We start from the raw sequence: 24,830 nt of genomic DNA, 5'->3' as shown, positions 1-24,830 counted from the left end.
AACCTTTTTCCTGGTGCTTTTGTCGCCATATGATTAAACTCGTCTCTTTTCCTTCTTTTTGCGTGAATCATACCAGTCAGTGGGCTCGCCTCTCCAGAGATCTGACCTGTAACTTGGCCTGGTGGTGCCATCTGCTTGTCTCTATGGAGATGGATAAGTTTAATGCCATACTGTGCAAAATTCAGCAGCAGCATCTCATGGAGACAAGCACGTGGTGTATTATTCACCACTAAAGTACAGACTAAAGTGGAAAATCTGAATATGTTATTGTTTTTAAAATTGTTAGTTTATTTCAAGCATAAATACATGACCAACAATGATTAAAAAATGCATCAATTCAGACTAAAATAAAAAAACAGACTTAATTTAGCTGGTAAAGGAGTGAAGTCGGATAATTGTATTGTTTCTATTTGTCTGTGCAAATGACACTTCGCCGCCTCACGTTCAAGTCCAATCCAGTTCAAAAGCGGAATAAGTTTTAGATATTGGTGCACTTAGCTGTTCATTTATCTCGTATTTCTTTAGTCTGTCCAGGTCATTTTGTCTTATGCACTTCCTACTGTAACTTCATTGACACCAGCAGTCGATACAGTGTCCCATTGGGAGAAATCTAGCCTTGTTGTCATAACGACAGACTGCATTGTAATGTGATATTTTCATTCCTCAGTGTTTCATACAGTTTGTTCCTTTGTTTAGTTGTTTCTGCTCTGGTGTTGAACAGCTGGTGTTCATGCACCTTGTACAAGGTCCCATCAGGCAGATGGAGCTCTGTCTGCTCTTGTACTTGGACCTCTGATTACTCAACTGAACAGGATTTCACTTTGTTCACTTTGGGACCAATCGCTTTCAAGTTGATTACCAAAACACCTCTTAATGCTTTTTTTGTCCCGCTTCTGTTCTCACTCTGGACAGTTATGCTATTACAGGCAATGGCATATTATCTTTACAAAAATACTGTATTTTCCGGACTATAAGTCGCCGGGGGACTTATACTTATATTTATACTTATATACATACATACTTATATACTTGTACTTATACTCCGAAGTGACTTATATGTGATATTATTTGTTATTTTCACACTTGCAACTGCATTTCATACTCAACTGTGAAACTTATATATGTTTTTTTCTTCTATCATGCATTTTTTGGCTGGTGCGACTTATACTCCGGTGCGACCGGAAAATATGGTACTCTATTCTTGACTATTTGGTTTAGCCTTATGGTTATTAGAGATGTCACAATATTACATTTCAGTGTTACGATTATTGTGAGAAAAAACACAACAATTTAACAATCATTCACGATTACTGCGATCATGACCAAACAACTGTGAAGTCTTAATGTTCTTTCATTCCCTTTGTCTAACGTTTTATTATTCCTCAAGTTTGGGTTGAACCTTTTCATAAAAATAGATTTAATGTATCAGCCAGATAAAGATATATTTCTTTTGTTCTTATATAATGACCTGGATAATCACAATTATCAATTAACCTAATAATCTTCCAAGTTGTGCAAACATGTGGAAATGAATGCAGTCTATTAATCTTCATAGATGTTTTTTGATATGGCCTCAGTGTTGTTTTGGTTTAGTTATTAGAATATGTATTTTTATTGTATGGTGGTATAGCCTACTACCCCAAAATAACCATAAAACCGACTCGGGACCAAAGCAGCAAAATTAAATCGATGTCTGTGATAATTTCCTATTTTAAACCATTTTAAGACTTCAGAAAAAATGGGGTGTAATTCTATTTATTTTTGTATTTTAGCATTTTATTGTATAATCTGACCCACTTTCAGCAAAACTGAGTATTTTCAATTAAAAACAAAATTAAATACAGTGTCATAATTTTAACATTACATCTTTAAATCATAGCTTGACCCCCATCTCATGCTTTGCAACCCTCTTTGCAACTTTGGGACGCACTGGTCTAGACAGTATCTAACATTCAAGCCTGTTCTGTGGAGGAGGTGGCTCCTGAAAGCAGTCAGCTGTTCTGTGCCACGTCGCTCTGTTGATATTTCCCCGTGGTTGTAGTGTCTGCACTGACTCAGTTTGTTTCCATTCTGCCAGCGAGGATCTCCTCTAGCCCTGTGACTGGACTGGACTCAAGGATTGATGCAGGACCATGGGTGTGTTCACTGTCAAACTAGTACTGGTTTGATCCTGGTGTCAGCTCCGTTTGGACTCGATTTTAAGCTCTTTATTCTTGGTGTAGTCCAGCTTTAGTTCCAGGTTTAGTCCCGGTTCAGTCCTAATTTTCATGTGGTTTGCATGAACACTGTTAAATATGTCAAAAGCAGAACCACATCCAGGATTACTCCCGGACATCACCGCGATTAATTCAATGAAAGGAAAAACAGAACCATATCTGAATCAACAAATTAGGTGCAAACGCAGGAATAGTTCACTGAAAAGAAAGCTAAACTAAACTAGGTCTAAACTCATTTTAAAGCAGGACATCACCTAAGGAAGGACAACAATTATCTGAGGCTTACAATAATTCAGAACCCATCGAGGACTAAACCAGCTTAACACGATCAACCTCGGCCTCTGCTTTTGTTTTGTTTCCAGGCATTAAACCTGCTTTGTCACCGGGGAAATTGCTGGTTGTGACTCGGTTGTGTTTAGTTCGTCATAGAGTATGTCAACAAATTAAGTCGCAGAGCGGATGCTTGTCGAAAGGAATTTCACTGGTAATTTGTTCTCCCACAGTTTTTCAATTTTTGACAGATCACACCAAAGTCTTTGACTCAAACCTATATGAGATTATTTTACAAGTATGACCTACATTTGATAAAGAATAAACAGACAACAACACCAGTATTTTTAGCTATAATGGAAAATGTTTAAGATGTAACTTAAAATTATTAAAATTAATACTAAGAATTCGCTTTCTATCTAAAAATGTTCATGTTTTTTTTTAACCTCATATACCTAAGGATAAAGATTAGAAAGTATTAATATTAGTGTTAGTAGTAACAGTATTTCTTCTTTTTGACCGCAATTTGGCATAGGAAAAGTCTAGTTATTATACTAAAGTGAAAAATGTATGTTCTAAAAAGATTAGAAGTCTGTTCTTAATGTGAGCTTGGTTCTTTGTTTCTGTCGCACAGTAAGATTTATAAAGTTGAACTCTTAATACACTTAATAAGTTTAAAAAAACAATACTTGAATGTGTTCCTTAGGACTTAATTGCAGTAGTTTTTCTTTGGTCTTCAGCTCATCCCTGGCGGCGCTGCTCTGTGGAAAGTTGTGGTGAATCTAATTGCGCGGCTTCAAACTTTCCTGCTGACTTGACACTTTGAGCCGGATCATTTTCACACACCGTTAGCCCCTCACGACGACTAATGACCAGAGTTTCTAATCATTTAAATATCATCTTTGTCCTTACTTCATTGTGCGGATGTAGCCTTATGGAGACAGTGCATTCGCATTTGCAGCGAGTTATTTACATTTTACTTGAACATTTGTTGTCTTCCTGTAGCAGACATTGTCATGGCAACTGTCCTATTATTCATAATTTTTAAACCCATGAATGGACCGTGTTGTATAATAAGGCACCCGTAATGACTAGACCAGTGTGGACTTAATAAGGATTTGGACTTGGAAGAACTTGGATAAGCAATAAAACATAGGAGAAAAAAAAAACACTTTTGTAAACAGTTGTTGCTGTGTGCACTTGAGTGAGACTTCTTTTAATTGTCTTTACAGGTTATGTATTTATTAATTGCTTAACAATTATGAAAGTTTCATACAGTTTGATAGATTTTGCACATTTCTTATTAGCATTCACATTTTAAACATGTTTTCTCTATCAGTATTTCTCTTCTCTTAAAAAACAATTTCTATTTCTATCTATTTTTATATGTTTTTATATGTTTTTACCACTTAATAATAACTGCAACATGGCCAGTTAACAAAGACTTGACTTAGACTGAGCAAATAGTTAATTAGGATTGATTCAGGATGGGTAAGTAGTAAGTAGTTACTAAGCCTGAATCGTTCTTAAGACTTGATTAATAATGAAACTATTTGTTCATTGTTAATCAAGTCTTTGTTCATGTTCAAGTTTCAAATTATCAGCTTAAGTTAAAACCTTCAAACTGTGCCTTGTCCAACAACCCCTCAAAAGGACAATTACACGTCGAGTTTCTAAATAGATAAATATGTTTGTTATGCATGTGCTATCCACTAGATGGCAGTGCAAGCGTTAAAAATAAACAAGACAACTTCTCATTACCGTTCTCAGACATTTAAACATCTTTGTTCTACTTTGTACAGTTTGTGCTGCCAATAAAGTCCGCTGCAGTTTTGATAGTAGTGAAAATACACAAAGTTACAGAGCAATTAGTGGTGCGTCTCTGTTCGTGTGTTTGATATAGAGTTTGCGCATGCGCAGTTGTGTGTGTGTGTGTGTGTGTGTGTGTGTGTGTGTGTGTGTGTGTGTGTGTGTGTGTGTGTGTGTGTGTGTGTGTGTGTGTGTGTGTGTGTGTGTGGGGAAAAAAAGCATTCTTTAATTGCCATAAGTTATTACCACAAACCGCTGGGACTGAGTTAAGCACTTTGGGCCCTTGGGTGACGAGAGGCAGCGGACTGGACTTAGATTAAGCTCCCTCTGTATTTAGTTCGATTAAAAAGCTCATTGTGTTGGTTTAGTTTTTTTTCCTCCTTTTCTCCCTGAATACATTACAATGTAGAGTTTTCTGTTGTGTTTTCTTTGTAGATTTTGCTTTAGGCTCCTCCCTCCACAAGCACAAACTCCAAACTTCTCACGATACTTGACTTTACTTACTTTACCTTACTTTACTTACTTTACCTTACTTTACTTACTTTAACTTACTTTACTTTACTTTACTTTACTATACGTGACTGGATCTAGGGCCGACAAAATGCAGAATTGTGTTTCTAAATTGAAATAATTTGCATTTGGACGTTTGCTCTTGCATTCCCCTCTACTTTTTTTCTCCCCCTCTCTTGCTCTCTTTCTTCTGTCCTTTCTTTCCCCACTCTTTAGTCTCTTTCTTCCCTTTCTCCTTTTTTCTCCCATTCTCTCCCCAATGTTCTCTCTCTCTCTCTCTCTCTCTCCCCTCACTCTCTCATTCTCTCTCTCTTGCTCTCGTTTCCTCTCTTTCCTCGAAAAAGAAGTGTTAGAAGAGTCTAGCTCCCTCTCTTTACCTCTCATTTCCTTCCTCCTCTCTTTATCTTTAGCCCCTTCTTTCCTCACCCCTCCCTCTCATACTCCCTATTTTCCCTCACTCCTTCCCTTCCACTCCTCCTCCCTCTATTCTCTCCCTTTTCTCTCTCTGTCTCTTTCGCTCTCTTTCACTCCACTCTTCTACATCTCTCATCTAACCACTACTCCCTCTCTCGCACAGTCTCTCGATCTCTCTCCAAGTATGTCTTTCTTCCTCTATCTCCCCTCCCATCCCTTTTCTCCCTCCCTCCCTATCTCTCTCCTGCTCTCTCTTCCTCAGTTCGTCTCTATCTCTTCCCTTAATTTCGTATGCCATCCTTTTTTTCCCCCGCTCTCTCTCTCTTGCCCTCCCTCCCTCAGTTTATCGCTGCCTCTCCCAGTATGTCTCTCTCTCTTCCCCTATCTCACCTCCCATCCCTTCTCTCCCCCTTCTTGCTTCCTCTCCCAGTATGCCTCTCTCCCTTCCCCTATCTCACCTCCCATCCCTTCTCTCTCTCGCTCTCTCTCCCAGTATGCCCCTCTCTCTTCCCCTATCTCACTTCCCATCCCTTCTCTTCCCCTTCTCTCTCTCGCTTCCTCTCCCAGTATGCTTCTCTCTCTTCCCCTATCTCACTTCCCATCCCTTCTCTTCCCCTTCTCTCTCTCGCTTCCTCTCCCTGTATGCTTCTCTCTCTTCCCCTATCTCACTTCCCATCCCTTCTCTCCCCCTTCTCTCTCTCTCGCTTCCTCTCCTAGTATGCTTCTCTCTCTCCTTCTCTCCCTCCCTCTCGTCGGCGCGGCGTGGAACTGCATTGGAAGCGGGTGTAAATTGGCAGAGGAGTGACTCACCTTGAGCTCAGTTTCATCAATCAGAATTTCAGATCAGAGCGCGAGAGGCACCGCGCGCATCCTGCCAAATTTATTAGCATTTCGCCGCCGCTTGTCTGTCTGTCGACTCCCACCCAACGACATTAAAGTAGATATAAAATGAGAAATAAACACTCTGAAGTCTGCTCCCATAGGTCTTCAAGCCAATATTATGCAAGATGGTGGACATTCTGGTTTCCCTATAGTAAAGTACCACATTAATATTTATGGACAGTGAGCAAATCCTGCGAATGAGACTCTATACAGGCTCCAATGATGTGAAAAATGTTTACTGCTTTTTTTGCTCTATTTTTAGGCAGAGTATTCGCACAAATGTGTAGGATTGTGTTAAAGTATTTAACCCATAGAGGTGCAATATGTTAGCAAAACAGGAAGTGGCAGGAGCTAATACAGATGCAGTTTTCACATAATAAAGCAACAAATATAATATCATAAATGTGGCACAAAGGTGGATGTGGCTGATATTAGAATTTTTTATATATATATATATATATATATATATATATATATATATATATTTAAAAAATATCCCAATAACAATTTTCAGACAATATTGTAATATTGCAACAGTGCAGCAGGAATGTGCTACAATGTGCCTGTAAATGTGAATGGATCAGATCTCATCAAATTGAATTGTTTGGGAGATTACATTAGACTTCTCTATCTAGTTGTAAATTGTATTGAAATAAAAAGTTGGCACCTCTTCAATCTCAATATTCCACATCCACTTTAGATCATCTGCTTATCTGTCCCAGCTTATCTTAGAGAGTCTCTCCACAGAGCTACTGACACTTCTCATCTCTCACAAATCACTTTCAAGATGGTCGCAGAAAGCCCCACAGGAAGAGTTCAAGGTTTGTGGACCATACAATAAAATAAAAAGCCATCGAGTTGTCTTTTTGTAGATCACAAACTTAATGTGCAAAGTCACATTTGCAACATTTTGTGGTAGGTGCTCTTTATAAATGAGACTTCTGTCATAAAAGTGGGCAATATATTGAAATAAAGTTAATATTGTTTTGAAGAATTGCACAATTTGAATATCAAACCAGATAAATGCTATAAAAAGAGTTGAGTAGTGTAAAGTGAGATTGTCTGATAATTAAACCTCAACTACAACGTTTAAAGACACATTTTGACACATTTTTGCTGGATTGACAATATCGTTTAACTAAAAAAAAAGAAAATCAAGAAAGTAGCAAAAGTGCACTTTTTACATGACATAGTTTGTTCATAGTCCTTTGTATTACATTTTAGTCTTGCACCATAAACAACCGTCACTCATGGGCTTTTAGATAATTGTTTATTCATTAATGCACAACTCTTGTTCTCCCGGGATAATCTTGATGTCCAAGTATTACATGGAAATCTACGCCCAACGGGAGACAAATGACACGTCCCTCCAAAACGAGAAGAAAAAGCTAACGGCTGAACAAAAACGCTGCTTTGATGACAACAGAAGCTCATAATGCTGTTGATGCAAAGTTTATTTGTACCATTAACCTTTACATTTTAGACCATTTCCTGGCTTTGGTGTCATCTTCTATATTTTAATCAATGTCAATTCAGAGGATGAAGTGAACACATGAAATCTAGAGTTCTCTCCATCCTCGTCTTCCTTGGGCGAAGCGTGTGTGTGCGTGCTGACGGTGCTGACTTCAGAAGTGCCTCTTGGATGGAGCTACGGGAAGAGCCGCCCCGCCTCACCAGTGATTAAACGGGCCTCGGCTCCCGCGATGCCGAGCCTAATCACCAGCAGAGTCTTGAGAGCGGCCTGGAGGGAGGATTTCTCACTGCATCATGAAGCAACAGGCCTCTGGGTCCAAAACGCGATCACGACTCGAGGATTTAAATTTGACGAGAAAGACTGTGACAAAAATCATCGAGTTTGGAGTTTGGATGTTGCACATAAGTAACGGTTTGCTTCATATTGGGCTCAAGGACTGATTGAATACTGTGGGAAGATATTTCGATTTGGAAATGCTGTAAAATGTTTCACTTCAAATATTTAAACTCTGAAAAAACATGTTTGATTATTTGTTTTTCAAAATTTCACTTGTTTTGCAGTATACAATTTCCTTCAAAAATTCACCATTTTAAATACTCAATGCATGGATTTTCACACCTTTGACCAATTATGTGTAGAAAGAGTATAAAATTCACAGTGTATTTAGAGAGTTAATCTTGAATATTTGCATATTTTTCACTGCACATTTTACACACGCTTGAAACGCTTGTTTTTTCAATCAGAATTTTTAAACTGAGAAAAATACTGCAGTAAAAACAATTCAAACATATTTTTTTCAGGGTTAAAACAATTGCCTTGATATTCCAACTTAAACGAATTATCTTCCATAAATTCTGTCATCATGTTGTCTAATATTGTGTAACTTCCTATAGTTTCTTCCCCTAGTCTTTCTCAACCCAATTTAGATACGCAACGCAAACTAAATTGGGATTTAAAACTATATATTCAGTCATAATTTGAATGGTAGCTATTGTCAAATCACAAATACTGCAATTATTAAATTTAAATAATTTCCTCTATAACGCCCAAACAACAAAATCTCCTGTTTTATTTTGTACAAAACCTTTTGAAGTCTGTTGTCTGTTCCTCTTTAAACATGCATGAGATTCAGTCAGTTTGTGTTTGAAATGTGAACTTTGAACAGAATCTCAAATATAATTGTAATCGCTTTTTACCTTTTTAAAAAATAAATCTGGAGTTAAATAAGCTCACTTTCACCAGAATTTGCTCACCACTGTTCAGCGTTTGGATTTACATCGATCAGTTTGAGTTTCATCTCTTGTCGTCTTTTACATTGGGTCGATAACCAGATGAGTCTGACCCACATACGGCGGAACACAGAGGCTCCACATTCATATTCTGATAGTGTCCACAGACTGCAGTTAATATTCTGTGTGTGGAACGAGATCATTCACTCCTCCTGTTTGTCGTCATAATGTTATGGCCGATCGATGCACCAGTGGTCGTGCATTCAAATGGGCCGCTTCCTCTGGGCATTTATTATCTGAACGACAATGAAGGAGGCTGTTAAAGATTCATCATCACCCACTTCAATGCTGCGTTCCAGTCATCCTCAGAGGTCAGAACTCAGACCACGGAGAGATGTTTTCTCAGAGTTTCTGCGTTCCAGTGTCAAGTCGGAAAAACTATGAGCAACAACGACTCAAATCAAGCAATGTAACCCAACAAAGTGATTAAAACTAAAATATTAATCCAATTAACCCGGGCAGTGTGTACATTTCTGCTTTTGTTTTTGTTAGCTCCGTCTAGACATTAGCAGCATTAGTACAACACTAGCAGAACACTAGCGCAACACTAGGGCTACACTCACGCAACACTTGCGCAACACTAGTGCAACACAAGCGCACCACTAGCGCAACATTAGCACAACACTAGGACAACACTAGCACAACATTAGCACAACACTTGCACAACACTAGCACAACACTAGCACAACATTAGCACAACATTAGCACAAACTAGCACAACACTAGCACAACACTAGCACAACACTAGCACAACACTAGCACAACATTAGCACAACATTAGCACAACACTAGTACAACACTAGCAGAACACTAGCGCAACACTAGGGCTACACTCACGCAACACTCGCGCAACACTAGTGCAACACAAGCACACCACTAGCGCAACATTAGCACAACACTAGGACAACACTAGCACAACATTAGCACAACACTAGCACAACACTAGCACAACATTAGCACAACATTAGCACAACATTAGTACAACACTAGCAGAACACTAGCGCAACACTAGGGCTACACTCACGCAACACTTGCGCAACACTAGTGCAACACAAGCACACCACTAGCGCAACACTAGGACAACACTAGGACAACACTAGCACAACATTAGCACAACACTTGCACAACATTAGCACAACATTAGCACAACACTAGCACAACACTAGCACAACACTAGCACAACACTAGCACAACACTAGCACAACACTAGCACAACACTAGCACAACACTAGCACAACAATGCATATCTAACTGCAGAGGCTCAACGGCAGCACAGGAGCAGGTTTGCAGACAGCAGGGGGCAGTAGAGAGCATCTAATGAGAAAATAACACAAGCACTATCAATATTTTAACAGTCAGATGTGAAACTTTATCCAAACGCAGGCCACATCCTTGTTGGATTGGCTAACTCGTATAAACCCTGGGTTCTGAAATGTTGCCCAAGCTTTCAAGTGTGAATTTAAATGTCGGAACTCGGAAAGTCCTACCTACATATTCATTTGAGCTAGTATCGATGCAAAAAAACACTCAAGCAGTACAACATTTTACTTTTCCTGAACAGTTTTAGAATGGTCTTCAGCTTTATAAAAACTAGACTACATGGAAACATAAAGAAAGCACTATTGTCAAAGCCAAAATAATGAAGTGATGTCATGATACTAGGCTAATAAAGATAATAAAAAACACACTGATAATTACAAAAAAAACTCTTTACACAATAGAATATAATGGTCAACACACAATTTATTCAATACCATATTTTAAACATGAAAACAGTTATTCCATCCTTCAGAAAATGTCCAAATTTCTCATGCTTGTGCAATCTGTTCAGTATCAATACAAGTTCAAATTAATATCTAGCGCTGATGATAGTTTTTTTTTTTTTTTACAACACTAATGATGAAATAACGCGCATGTCAGAATAAGTGCAAAGTGGTAACATTTTTGGTTCTCATTAAAATTAAAAATGCTAATGCTAACGTCCATCCTGTTGCAGCTGATTAAAGTCTTCCTTCTGTTGTAACTCTTTCAAAAGTGAGGCTTTTAGCTCCGCGACACTTTCCAATGTCCTTCTTGTCACTTCTACAAACTCTTTCAAAGTGAATGGCTTCTTCTAGTGGCTAATTTGGCTTCACATTTTGTTGATTGGTGCTTTGAAGTTACGTTTTTAATGAGGCAGTTGATCGTGTTTGGAGGATATTGTATTCTCATTACGACCAAGGCTGTAGTTTCAGAATGGCTTCAACAGTTCTAGACCCAGAAATGACCAACTCTAATGTGCTCTACATAACTTTGGCCAAAACGTCTAATTGCAATGACAAAAACGGCAATTGAGGTTATATGACCAGAAACGAAACAAACACATCAGCTGAAACAAATGCTTCTTACTGTAAACTGTGCACGTTTCTTTTGCGAACAGCTGAAACTGCACATTTTAAAAGATTCTACACAAATTTTTGTGTAATATACGGTCGCTTGCTTGTTCAATATCTGGTGTTCTTCATAAATTTATCAAAGACAGAGAAAGGAGGAATGCTTTTTTGATGTCCAGGGAGTGAAAACTGCATTCATTAAAGATGTTCTTTGTAGGTCTTTAGTAATTTAGTCGATTAATCGGTCAATGGTGTGTTAGCCTTGTGTTAGGTTATTTAGAACGTAAGTATTTATATGAAACAACGACAAAAAAGAGAATACATGGAGTGAGTTTGGTGAAGACTTGGCCGTGAATTATGAGTTTCAGCTGCCTTTTTACTTGAAATAAGCAAGTTTTTTTTGCCTAAACAGTTAGTTTTTGCATGAACCCCTTAGTTGTGTGCAGTTTGGGTCAGATACACAGATATACTTAGTAGTTTTGAGAGCTTATGCCACACATCCTTTTTAGTCGTCTTATGGATGCACAAGGACAAGTATTTAGTTGACCAAGATCTTTGACTGCAGCTTTTGTGCTATAGAAAAGGGACAGTTTGAGAGAAAAATACAGAGTAATAACAACCCAAAGCATTATCTGGATGAGCCCCACTGAGTCCCAACAAGGTCCAGCCTGATGATCCGAAACTGTTTGATCCTGGTGTAGACCTGGACTGTTGTTCCAGTTTAGACTTGATTTATTCCTGGTTTTGCCCTTTGTATTTTGGTTTAGATTTGCTTTAGGTTCTGGGTAAAGTCTGCGTTAGAATGAATGCATCGATCCAGGAATCAAATATCTGTGCCTTTTTAAAATGTACTGCATCTGGTATTGACTCGATTCATTAATGTTATTAGACAATTTACTGGCAATTTCTGGCCCAGAATATCTCGAGGGATGCAGCAATACCAATATTAGTATGGGATTTTGGCGCTAGTCCAGACAAATCAGCTGGATTTGGCATCAATTGCAGGTCTTCAGTTCAGCAGATTTTCAAGTTGGACCTTTTAAATTGATGTAACAAGACTATTAACCGTTAGTTTTTGGCACAGAATGTCTCATAACATTTATTAATATTTAATCAGAGTCATACAACATATTTGGGTTTTGTTTTTGTTATAGCTGCAAGAATAAAACATAAACTGCCCTGGTTCTTGTTGATATCGGGCTTTAGCAAATACCGATATTTTAGCTTTTAATATAAAAAGCTGGGTCGATGCATCTCTCATTTAGGCCTACTCTTACCCTGATGTAGCTCTCACATTCACACTAAACATGGAAAACATTGTCCTCCTCTCCTCTGAGACCTTTACATCCCGTGGGCCTCAGAAACGCCCTGCCTATTGTCCTCCAGTGCGCCGTGTGAGCGTGAAGAGAGATGAGAATAGTAAATCCTGATTATGTGAGTCTAATGAAGAATTACCTCCGTTGTGCGTCTGTGTTCTACTGTGTCAGAGCCTTCCTGTCACAAAGCGGTCCTGGTCGCGTTGTAGCGTCAGGAGATAATTGCATCTGAAATGAGTTTCTCTTCAACAGGTCCTTTGAGATGTGACTTGTGGAGGCGTGTGCGGAGGAATTGGAAATATTCTGGGAGTAATGAACGCCAGATATAGGGAATTTTATGATCTGTACAGCCTAAACAATATTAAAAAAACATCTGGTGTTGTCTGGAGGAATTTAATTTAGTTGAAATCTCAAATTGCGACACAAAAAAATATAAAAATGTGAAGACTGCATTAGGGCTGCAACGATGAACCGTGTAAATAGAGTAATTCGATTACAAAAAAGCTTTGATTATTATTTTATTGCCTCGATGATTCTATTAATTTACATATTTAATTAAAAACAGTGAGCGCCTTTTGGCGCTTTCGTTTCACACACAGCTTGTTCCACGCGGAACAAGCTCAGAGGAGAGAGCGGCTTATTTTGAATTTGAGTGTGACTGGAAATGTAGTTTTGTTGTGTGAAAGAGCACGGAGGACCGTGTTTATGAAACAGAAAGTCCACGATGACGGGGCGACGACACGGAGGCTAAAGTGAACTGCACACGGAGCTAATGCTGCGTCCGAATGTCCCCACCACATATTAATGGACTAATAATCCCCATACAAGTTATGGATCTCACATTCAACAACAAACGGACTGGATTATTACATTTTTTGCCGCTGTTGTTTTTCTGACTCTCACAATGCATTGTGGTCTATATTAACTGGTCTGGTGACCATCGCTGGACGCTACTTGGGAAATGTTTTGTGCACTAGCTAAATCAAGTAAATAAAATGTGCTATTTTAAGCTGAAACTCCTTATTTGTTTGAACTATAATGTTTATTAAAACAATGATTTAATATGCTTTCAAGTGGTTTACGGAATGTCCTCAAAATTAACCGATTACTTGATTCATTGAAGAAAAGAATCGATAGATTACTCCATTACTAAAATATTTGATAGCTGCAGCTCTAGACAGCATAAACTAAAGTTTATTTGTTTAGCAGTTTATAACAGCAATAACTGAACCCAAAGTGCTTTCCATTAGTGCATTAATAAAAAAAAAAAGTTTACAAAGCAATGAAAATACAATTACCGTGCAGGTTTTTAACGGCAATTGTGAGGCTTTGGGCAGAGGCAAAGTCTTCTCAACATAAATATTTGTGCAAATGAATGTTGTACTAGTAGTTGTAGTACTAGTAACTGTTGTAGCAATGAAGATGTGTGGTAATGTGGGACGACAGTTGTATCGACTTTGGGCCGTCCATAGATCTGACAAGATCTTGTGTGAAAAAATAATGTTATTGACCCGATCTTCCACATAATCCCGCGGGAAACGCCTCGTGCCAGTAAATCGTCTCTGAGAGAAAGAAAACCTACAATCAACCATAACCAATAGAGTCATTAGATTGAGACTAAAGGGTCAGCTCTCAGAATAAGCAAATATCGTTTCTCCTCAATCCATGTGAAGCTTATACATTTACATCATTCCTGGTGAACTAAAGTTGGATCTCTGCAATACAACAATCATTTTATTTTATTTTAATTATTTATTTTCCTGTCTGTCATTTCCCAAGGATCAAGAGCAAACTGAGGCTCCATTTGCCTTGTCATTCATGTTCAACAACCAAACAAGTAATTTATTTTACTTAACACTTTGAGATAAGAACGTCAGTCACAAAGTGATTGCTATCTGATTCTGGAGTTTCTTCATGGAGATTTCAATATTAGAGAAAATTAGACTTTATCTAGGAAAAATGCATTATTTGTTAATGCAATTTGAAAATGTGAATAACATGGATGTTAGACCAACCTTCTTTCTCATAAGGACCAGCCAGTGTAGTCACATTCTCTAACCTGTTGAAGGGGGCAGTACACAGGTTTGCTGGTGAGGATTCCTCAAACATGTTTTCTAAAATCAAGGAAACAAGTCTTTTAAAGCGTTTTTTCTGGTATGAACTTCCCCTCTACTTGTGCTTAATGAGGCTTTTAACAGCTATGAACCTTTATCGGCTCTTATAGAATCTAAAACAGAAATATATTATATTTGAAAATATGTATAATATTTTCCTCTGGGGACCGGTGGCAGTAGACTCACAGCCAGGTTTTGGACCCCAATGTGGTAGTTTGGGACTAATCCCAGTCTTTGGCAAATTGATTTATAGTTCAAAGTAAAAGAAAATGTTCACATTTTGTTAATATCCAAAGTTGTTTCAGTCCAGTCCTTGACAGTTGGCCCAGTCCCTGTCATCCATCTCCTTATTATTACTTTTTGCAGCAGCCAAAATGTTTTCATATCTCCAAAACTATAATTATTTGATATATCTCCCACCTATAATCTCTGTCTCCAAATGTCATTGTCAGATGTATTATTTCACACCATTTTTATTTTAATAAGGTGTTGACGCTTAAATGAAACATGCTTGTGCTGTATAGAGCGTAGCCACAGGAGAGGACATGAGCCGGAGCGTCTGGTGGTGCAGTTTACATGTGCTAATTATGTGTGGATGTGAGGGATGTGAGGGACACGAGACGAGTGTAGCTGGCTCCCATCTGTGCCCTGTGAGGCGGCAGCAGCAGCAAGCAGCAGCAGCAAGCAGCAACCAGCAAGCAGCAAGCAGCAAGCAGCAAGCAGCAAGCAGCAAGCAGCAAGCAGCAAGCAGCAAGCAGCAAGCAGCAAGCAGCAGCAGCAAGCAGCAAGCAGCAGCAGCAAGCAGCAGCAGCAAGCAGCAGCAAGCAGCAAGCAGCAAGCAGCAAGCAGCAAGCAGCAGCAGCAAGCAGCAGCAAGCAGCAAGCAGCAAGCAGCAGCAAGCAGCAGCAAGCAGCAAGCAGCAAGCAGCAAGCAGCAAGCAGCAAGCAGCAAGCAGCAAGCAGCAAGCAGCAAGCAGCAAGCAGCAAGCAGCAAGCAGCAAGCAGCAAGCAGCAGCAGCAAGCAGCAGCAAGCAGCAAGCAGCAAGCAGCAGCAGCAAGCAGCAGCAAGCAGCAGCAAGCAGCAGCAAGCAGCAGCAGCAAGCAGCAGCAAGCAGCAAGCAGCAGCAAGCAGCAGCAGCAAGCAGCAGCAAGCAGCAAGCAGCAGCAGCAGCAAGCAGCAAGCAGCAGCAGCAGCTGCAGCTGCAGCAGCAGCAGCAAGCAGCAAGCAGCAAGCAGCAGCAGCAGCAGCTGCAGCAAGCAGCAGCAGCAAGCAGCAGCAGCAAGCAGCAGCAAGCAGCAAGCAGCAAGCAGCAAGCAGCAAGCAGCAAGCAGCAAGCAGCAAGCAGCAAGCAGCAGCAGCAAGCAGCAGCAGCAAGCAGCAGCAAGCAGCAAGCAGCAGCAGCAGCAAGCAGCAAGCAGCAGCAGCAGCTGCAGCAGCAGCAGCAGCAGCTGCAGCAAGCAGCAGCAGCAAGCAGCAGCAGCAAGCAGCAAGCAGCAGCAGCAGCAGCAGCTGCTGCAAGCAGCAAGCAGCAGCAGCAGCTGCTGCAAGCAGCAGCAAGCAGCAAGCAGCAGCAGCAGCAGCAAGCAGCAGCAGCAGCAGCAAGCAGCAGCAAGCAGCAGCAAGCAGCTACACTGCATCAAGACACACTTATTCACCGCCAGTCACTCTCAGACAGAGCCTCTTGTGCTCAAACTCCAAAGGGGCTTGAGCATCACTTAATAATGTTTGCACTCTGAGATACTGGGGGATACTGGGCTATGAATGCAGAGCTATTAAAGGGGCAGTATAAGTCATCTGGAATGTTCTTAGGTATGGGATTAAACCTAACAAAATGTGTGTGTTGCTTAAAAAACATGCAGTATATTGTGCGTGGGCTCGCCTCTCCACAGATATGACCTGTAACTTGTGTTTTTGTTTTGTTTATATTGAGGTCAGTGAAAGCGTGGTTCATCTTTAAAGCAGAGTTCAGACTTTGCGGGAATTAATTTTCTTATTCATTGATTAAAAGTTGTTCTTGTTCTTGAACCTCATTATTAGGGCTGTCACTTTATTGTTATTTCAGTAGTCGACTAGTCAGTGATTATTGTTTTATTAGTGGACTAGTCAAATGATTATCCATATTTTACACTGAGACTTTTTAAATAATGGTTGAAGTATGGAGAATGAAGGCTTCTACATCTAGAGAATATGTACAAATAAAGTGTATTATTGATGAAAACCAGAAATAGTTTATTCGTTTAAAAGGTGTTTTCATATGTCCAAATAACGATTCTGACCAAAATACTATTATTTTTTATTGTGAATCGTCGTGATTAGTCAATTAATTGTTGCAGCCCTACTTATTATAAGAACTGTTCATCCATATCGTCAAACTGTAACTTGACATAATTACACACAAAGCACTTCAGACTATTGATACATTCAAGTGGATCAATTTGTTAGATTTATTTATTGAGTATTTTTTTGTTTGCTCACTCTCTTTATGCCACACAGTGATTTGGCATGTAATTATTATTATTATTATTTTTTTTTTTATAATAGACGTTTACAACTGTATGTGAATGAATTAGACATAAGTAGTAAGTTTAAGTTAGAGACCTCATTCATGTATTCTATAATACAATATATATAATATATAGACCGACCCCAGTTTGTGAGAGCCCGGAACTGTGTGTCTGACACTCGGACCTGCAGTGTGGGGGCGCCCCAGGGCACTGTCCTCGCGCCCTTTCTCTTCACCCTTTACACTGCAGACTTCAGACATGACACGGACAGATGTGTCCTGCAGAAGTTCTTTGATGACTCTGCCATCATCGGACTCATCACGGACGACGATGATGCGGAGTACAGAGGACTGGAGCAGGACTTTGTGGACTGGTGTCAGCGGAACCACCTCCTCATCAACGCGGGGAAGACCAAGGAGATGGTGGTGGATTTCCGCAGACGCCACCCCACTGCCCCCTCACCAGTGAACATCCAGGGACGGGACATTGAGAGAGTGACTCATACAAGTACCTGGGTGTTCATCTGAACCACAAACTGGACTGGACTCATAACACAGACGCACTGTACAGGAAGAGCCAGAGTCGGCTTTACCTCCTGAGGAGACTCAGGTCTTTTGGAGTGACAGGGCCACTCCTGAAGACCTTCTACGACTCTGTGGTGGCATCAGCTCCTGTAGGTGTGGCCTGCTGGAGCAGCAGCATCACAGAGAGGGAGAGGAAGAGGCTGGACAGAGTCATCAAGAAGTCCAGCTCCGTCCTGGGCTGTGCTCTGGACTCGGTGCAGGAGGTGGGGGACAGGAGGGTCCTGGCTAGATTCACATCTATGCTGGACCATGAGTGTCACCCCCTGCAGGACACTCTGTCCGCTCTGGAGAGCAGCTTCAGTGAGAGACTGATCCACCCTCGCTGTGTGAAGGAAAGGTTTCGCAGGTCTTTCCTTCTGCTGCTGTCAGACTTTATAACAAACACTGTTAGTCCTGAACACTCGCTATACTGACCTAACCTAATACTGATGTGCAATTCCGTCATTTGTGCAATTGCTGTTGGAATTCATGTGCAATCTATGTGCTGTCGTGACACATATTCATGTGCAATTACTGTCGTGATCACATGCAATGGTATTTATGTATTTATTTATTTATTTGTCTATGGGAGTTTTTATTTATAGGAGATCTTCTACTTCTCTTCTCTAAAAGTGTTTTTCAGACTTCCCATAAGTGATCTGTTCTTCTGTATCTACCTCTGTATCTTCCTGCGTTGCACCAATGAAATTTCCCCATGTGGGACAATAAAGGAATATCTTATCTTATCTTATCTTATAACCATTCAATAAAGGTACAAATACAACATTTGGAAACAAACATTGCAGATCAAGATTATATTTTACTTTGCGCCTACGACTGCTTTTTGTACTGCTTCTGTCACTGCTGCAAAATAGCCCCCGGTAAATTACCTTTACTGTGTGGTCTTGACCTCCCTGAAGGGCACATAAACATATCATATGATATAGTGAGCAAGCTTTATCTATTTCTTTATTTATAAGAAGTTATTATACTCAATAAGAGACCAAACAACAGGCCGTTCAACACACAGTGTCTGACTTTGCCAGTTTAAAATGGTCCCTGAAAAGTTTGAAACTTTTCTTTTTCTCCTTTTCTTTTCTAACCACATCCAAATCTGCGAAGGTTGTAGGATTCATTTGCAGTTCCAGGTACTTTTTTCAAGCCCTCGTTACAACACGTTCAAATAGAGGCCGAACTAGGGCAAGGATCTGAAACACTAAATTTCCCCAATATCTAAATACTTTATGTGTCAATTAGATCTCGTTTTTAGATTGCTTTACCTCTAATGAACTGAATATTCCTCATTTATGCCCTTTATCTCACTCACGGTTGTTGGTTGGAATAGAGTTGAGATTGTAGAGCAAGGCATGTTGGGAGATACAACATTTTGGCAGCAGTATCACTTTCTACGACTAACCAAAGAGTTGTGTTGTTTAGATCCATCTCTTTTGCATCGTGTTCCATTTTTACATGAACAACTTTTGGTTAGAGAAGATCAGTTTGTTTGTGGTCCTTGTGTTGCAATGTGGAAGCGTTTTGGCCATCGAGGAAATTGGATTGGAGACCTTTGAATTAGGTGGTGAATGATTATGGTGTTGTTTGTTGCTAAAACATTCTTTTTACCCACACATTTCTCCTTTTGGTTAGACTCTGAGTGAGTGACAGCTGGATTTAGCCACAGTGTAATATGAACTATTTAGACTTAATTGACCTCTAATGTGTAATAGAAAAATAAAAAGCGTAGGCTAAATCTAAATCATTATCCAGTTTCAAGAAAATTGTGATGTAGATTTTTTGCCATATCGCCCACTCCTGGATTGGGTCATAATTTTGGGATTTTAATGTACAACCTTGCCTCAGTCTGAGAGGGAACGAAAAATACTCCACAAAAACACACTTTATGATCCACAAAAGAAATGACAGAATAGCTTAAAAAATACTACATACAACAATTCTTGGTAGTAATAAAATACTGAATAAGATAAGATGACCGTTACTTAATCCACAATGGGAAAATTCTAGTGTTGCAACACAGATTAGGCACAGAAACAAATTAGGAACAGAAGTATAATTATAAAAACAGATGACTCAGAAAGAACTATTATAATCAATCAACCAACCAACCTTTATTTATAGAGCCCTTTACAACACTCAAAGTGACCAAAGTGCTTCACAATAAAATCAAGGCAATACAAAACGTAAAACTAAATAAAAACAAACTATACAATATAAAGTGTCATTACATTACAGAGTGTTAAAAGCCAGTCTGAATAAATAAGTTTTAAGCCTAGATTAAAAAAGGTTAAAATATGTGATGATGCATGTCGGGGGCAGTTTGTTCCAGAGTCTGGGACCAGCGATAGAGAAGGCTCGATCCCCCAGTGTTTAAGTCTGGCTCTGGGGACGTCCAGCAGAAGCTGATTTGTTGACCTTAGAGCCCTGCTTGGGTTTCGAGCAGACAGAAGCTCGGCCTGATAAGGAGGTGCCAGGCCATTTAGAGCTTTGAAAACAATTCTTAAAGAAACGGGAAGCCAATGGAATGCAAAAAGATTATCATTTTAATAATAACACTCGTTATTTACAGCTGTTATATGGACAGAAATATTGCACCAGGATGATTGACATTATGTCACAGTATTGCACATTATTATGAAGATGAATGACACATGTTCAGGGCTGGAACAGTGTTTGTTCTAGAGTCTGACAGCAGCAGAAGGAAAGAGCTGTGAAACCTCTCTCACACAGTGAGAGTGGATCAGCTCTCCAGAGTGGACAGAGTGTCCTGCAGGGGGCGACACTCCAGCATAGATGTGAGTTTAGGACCCTTCTGTCCCCACCTCCTGCACCGAGTCCAGAGCACAGCCCAGGACGGAGCTGGACTTCTTGATGACTTTGTCCAGCTTCCTCCTCTCCCTCTCTGTGATGCTGCTGCTCCAGCAGGCCACACCTACAGGAGGGCTGATGCCACCACAGAGTCATAGAAGGTCTTCAGGAGTGGCCCTGTCACTCCAAAAGAGTCTCCTCAGGAGGTAGAGTCGACTCTGGCTCTTCCTGTACAGTGCGTCTGTGTTATGAGTCCAGTCCAGTTTGTGGTTCGGATGAACACCAAGGAATAGTTGTTGAGAGTTACATGAGAGCTGCAGTCCTTGAATGACTCCACACCGACAGTTTGTCATTTCACCATTCTCTTTCAGCCGCAAAGCAAAAATGTGTTCCAAAATTTCTCTCTCATGCTTTTTTGTTCCCAGAATCTCTCACTTTTAAAAGATCAGGTTATCGTCTTGTGAACAGACATATCGCACCACCATCTGAATCCTGCGCCCGAGACTGCAAACAGCTGTGAGTGGGAGAGTGACTGACAGCCCGGTCTAGTGTCCTCATCTGCATGCCTTCAAAGAGAGCACATTTAGAGACATTACGGTAGCTCCGGAGGGACATAAAGCAGTGGCCCTGTCAGCACTTGTCTGCCTCTACTGTCACTAAGAGCAGGGTTTAAGGCTGGGGAACATGGACAATTAAAGTGGGTGGAAAAGGAAAGAGTGCAGAGTTCAAGATGCTCCTGTAGATTCAACTGGGACAACATTGTTATAAGCTTTTATATTTTTTATTTTACAATATGACGGTAATCATTCATACTTTTCAAGGCAAAGGCAAAAGTAGCTTTATCTACAATTCTGTTTCATCATATTGCAATAAATCCCTAATTCTGTGAGATGCATATTGTGATAATATCGAACCGAGAGAAACAAGTTTGTTCACTATAGTAGTAAATGTCATTATATTTTCTTATTTTAAAGATATTGAGCCTCCAGTAAATTATCAGTTTCTGGCTCTGGTTATTACCCATTCCATCCACTACAGCTATTTAAACATGTTGAACTGTTTTATTTATGCTGAATAACACGACTGTAAGGATAGTCGAGGGTTCATGACAAATCGATGGTCGAAATGCCTGAATGATGTTATAGAAGTGCAGTTCTATCACTATGGGATGAGCTTTGTGCAGTGGTCACTCTCTCCCATTATCAATACAAGATAAATTGATGAAAAATAATGCAACGCTGCATAGAAATAAATATTTAAATAGCACCACAGCACCTATTTTTTTTATTCGGCCTGTATTTTTCATTCATTTGGAAAAAGTAGTTGTACCTGAAAGCTCTAAAATGGTGACAACATGTAGGTTTCTGCATCTGAGACAATGATGAATTTTTCCAAATAATTCAGTATTTAAAATGACCTGGGGGTCTTTTCTTCGCGGGAGCAGAGCCAGACGTGGAGGATGTCATTTAAACGTGTTGAACAGTTTTATTCGCTTTCTCTTACATTGAATAACATGGTTGTAATGTGAGTTGAGGGTTCAAAATGCCTGAACGATGTCATGGAGTGCAATCCTATCACTGTTTTGTGTTAATTGACTCCATTGAACTACACTGCCAGTTTACGTCAGTGTCACTCAGTTTTCACTCTGACCATCTTCAGTGCCGCTGCCGGTTCCTCATTCAAAATTAACCAGCTTTATTTAAAACAGGTCTGGTAAAAGCGTTCCCATGTCGTTCTGTGACAGTTCTATGACTACATGGTCAGGCTGCTCAGCTCCGACAGGACAGGAACTCGTGTGATGTTTAAGGCTGCGTCCTGAATTTACTTCTATAAGAATGGAAAAAGGCGATGCCATGTCTTAAACTCGATGTATTATTCTCATCTCGACCTATGTACACTGTCAAAATTAATTCATAAGTCACAGGGCCTTTAATTGGTTGACTTAAACATTTAGAAGAGGTTTCTTTTTGTATTTTAGGGTGCCTGGTTCACACTCACAAAAACCCAGAACAAAATCATATACCAGGAGTCCAACAATGATTTGACTACCGCCGAAAATAATAATCACAATCATATTTTGCTAATAGTAGTCATTATACTGACTAGACAAAGAGACAAAGACATTATCAAATCAAAATGTCAAAAAATATTTCAAATTTGTATCAATAATATGCTTGATTTGTGAATATTCTCTATGTAGAAGCCTCCAGTCGCCAGATAATGCCAGATAATATATTTGAAATTGCATTATTTATGGCTGACTTGTCGACTACTACAATAACTGTGGACCGAAGAGTGAATGAATTATGGCCCAGTGTAAAGAAACTGATTACAAATATGGCATTAGATTGAACACTGTTGTTGCATCATTACATGTTTTATTTCCACACATCAGGCAGTGCATGTGACCTGCAGCTGCCCCTCTGAGCCTCTGTGTTCTTCAGTGGCAGCTCATCCTAGAGAGAAAGGCCACGTCTCAAACTGTTAGGATCAAAATGGCCGCCAATGCAAGAATGAGTGTCGCAGTGACTGAAGCAGTGGCATCAGTAGAGACACATTAACACAACAAGTTCTATTCACAGTTTTTTTGTCTAAACTTCCTGGACTGACCTGTTTTACAGCCTGGTACTGATGTAAACATTCTATTCCAATCATTTTAATGAGGGGTTTTGACATTTTTAGGCCGGACAGATAAATAGTTGCCGTTTTCTATTTTTGTTACATTAATACAATTACATCAATAACTTCCAGCTCTATTTTCTAAAGTTCACTGATATATGTCGGTGGTGCAGTGCAAGGCTGTGCCCTAACCTGGCTCACTCCAGACTCTCACTCCTGACTCCAGACTCTCACTCCAGACTCTCACTCCAGACTCCAGACTCTCACTCCAGACTCTCACTCCAGACTCCAGACTCTCACTCCAGACTCCAGACTCTCATTCCAGACTCCAGACTCTCACTCCAGACTCTCACTCCAGACTCCTGACTCTCACTCCAGACTCCAGACTCTCACTCCAGACTCTCACTCCAGACTCCAGACTCTCATTCCACACTCCTGACTCTCACTCCAGACTCCAGACTCTCACTCCAGATTCTCACTCCAGACTCCAGACTCTCATTCCAGACTCCTGACTCTCACTCCAGACTCTCACTCCAGACTCCAGACTCTCACTCCAGACTCCAGACTCTCATTCCAGACTCCAGACTCTCACTCCAGACTCTCATTCCAGACTCCAGACTCTCACTCCAGACTCTCACTCCAGACTCCTGACTCTCACTCCAGACTCCAGACTCTCACTCCAGACTCTCACTCCAGACTCCAGACTCTCATTCCAGACTCCTGACTCTCACTCCAGACTCCAGACTCTCACTCCAGATTCTCACTCCAGACTCCAGACTCTCATTCCAGACTCCTGACTCTCACTCCAGACTCCAGACTCTCACTCCAGACTCTCACTCCAGACTCCAGACTCTCATTCCAGACTCCTGACTCTCACTCCAGACTCTCACTCCAGACTCCAGACTCTCACTCCAGACTCCAGACTCTCATTCCAGACTCCTGACTCTCACTCCAGACTTCAGACTCTCACTCCAGACTCTCACTCCAGACTCTCACTCCAGACTCTCACTCCAGACTCCTGACTCTCACTCCAGACTCCAGACTCTCACTCCAGACTCTCACTCCAGACTCCAGACTCTCACTCCAGACTCTCATTCCAGACTCCTGACTCTCACTCCAGACTCTCACTCCAGACTCCAGACTCTCATTCCAGACTCCTGACTCTCACTCCAGACTCCAGACTCTCACTCCAGACTCCAGACTCTCACTCTGAATTAAGTTCTTCACATGGATCAATCCGTCAAAAAAAAAAAAAAAGCTGTCAGGACGTTAAAAAAATACTTCAAGGTGATGGATCAACAAAGTGCCAATGCTTGCATGTTTTTGAAATAAAAAGGCTGTATTTCTTCTAAAATTGGCCCAAGTATGACCATCAGCGCTGCCATGTTTGTTTTGGGTCGTTTTGACTTCCACACAAACCACAATGCTGCTCTGTGATTGATTCCAGTCCCACCTACTGGCCCTAAACGCCATGTGATGGGCCTGTTAAACCACTGGTGCGGACTGCAAATGAATCAGCAGGAGCCCAACAAGATGGATTCTCAAGAGTTTGTGAACTCACAAAAATCATGAGAATTCATCTTGCCGATTTCCTACAATCCTTTAAATATGTTTTTGTCTTTGTTTTTGCATAGGGACCTTAGTAAATTGAATAA

At 40.3% G+C, this 24,830-nt stretch overlaps 1 protein-coding gene across 2 annotated transcripts in view; it reads left to right on the top strand.

The window, feature by feature from the left end:
- The window catches only part of tex264a (testis expressed 264, ER-phagy receptor a), a 102,717-nt gene that overhangs the window by 799 nt on the left and 77,088 nt on the right, over positions 1-24,830 (top strand). The window lies entirely within an intron of this gene.

Source organism: Eucyclogobius newberryi, unplaced genomic scaffold (assembly GCF_026437365.1).
Source record: "Eucyclogobius newberryi isolate DKJ021-1_F unplaced genomic scaffold, fEucNew1.0.hap1 SCAF_19, whole genome shotgun sequence".
Classification (NCBI taxonomy): Eukaryota; Metazoa; Chordata; class Actinopteri; order Gobiiformes; family Gobiidae; genus Eucyclogobius; species Eucyclogobius newberryi.
The sequence above is the reverse complement of the archived record's forward strand: the minus strand, read 5'-3'. Positions and strand labels throughout refer to the sequence as shown.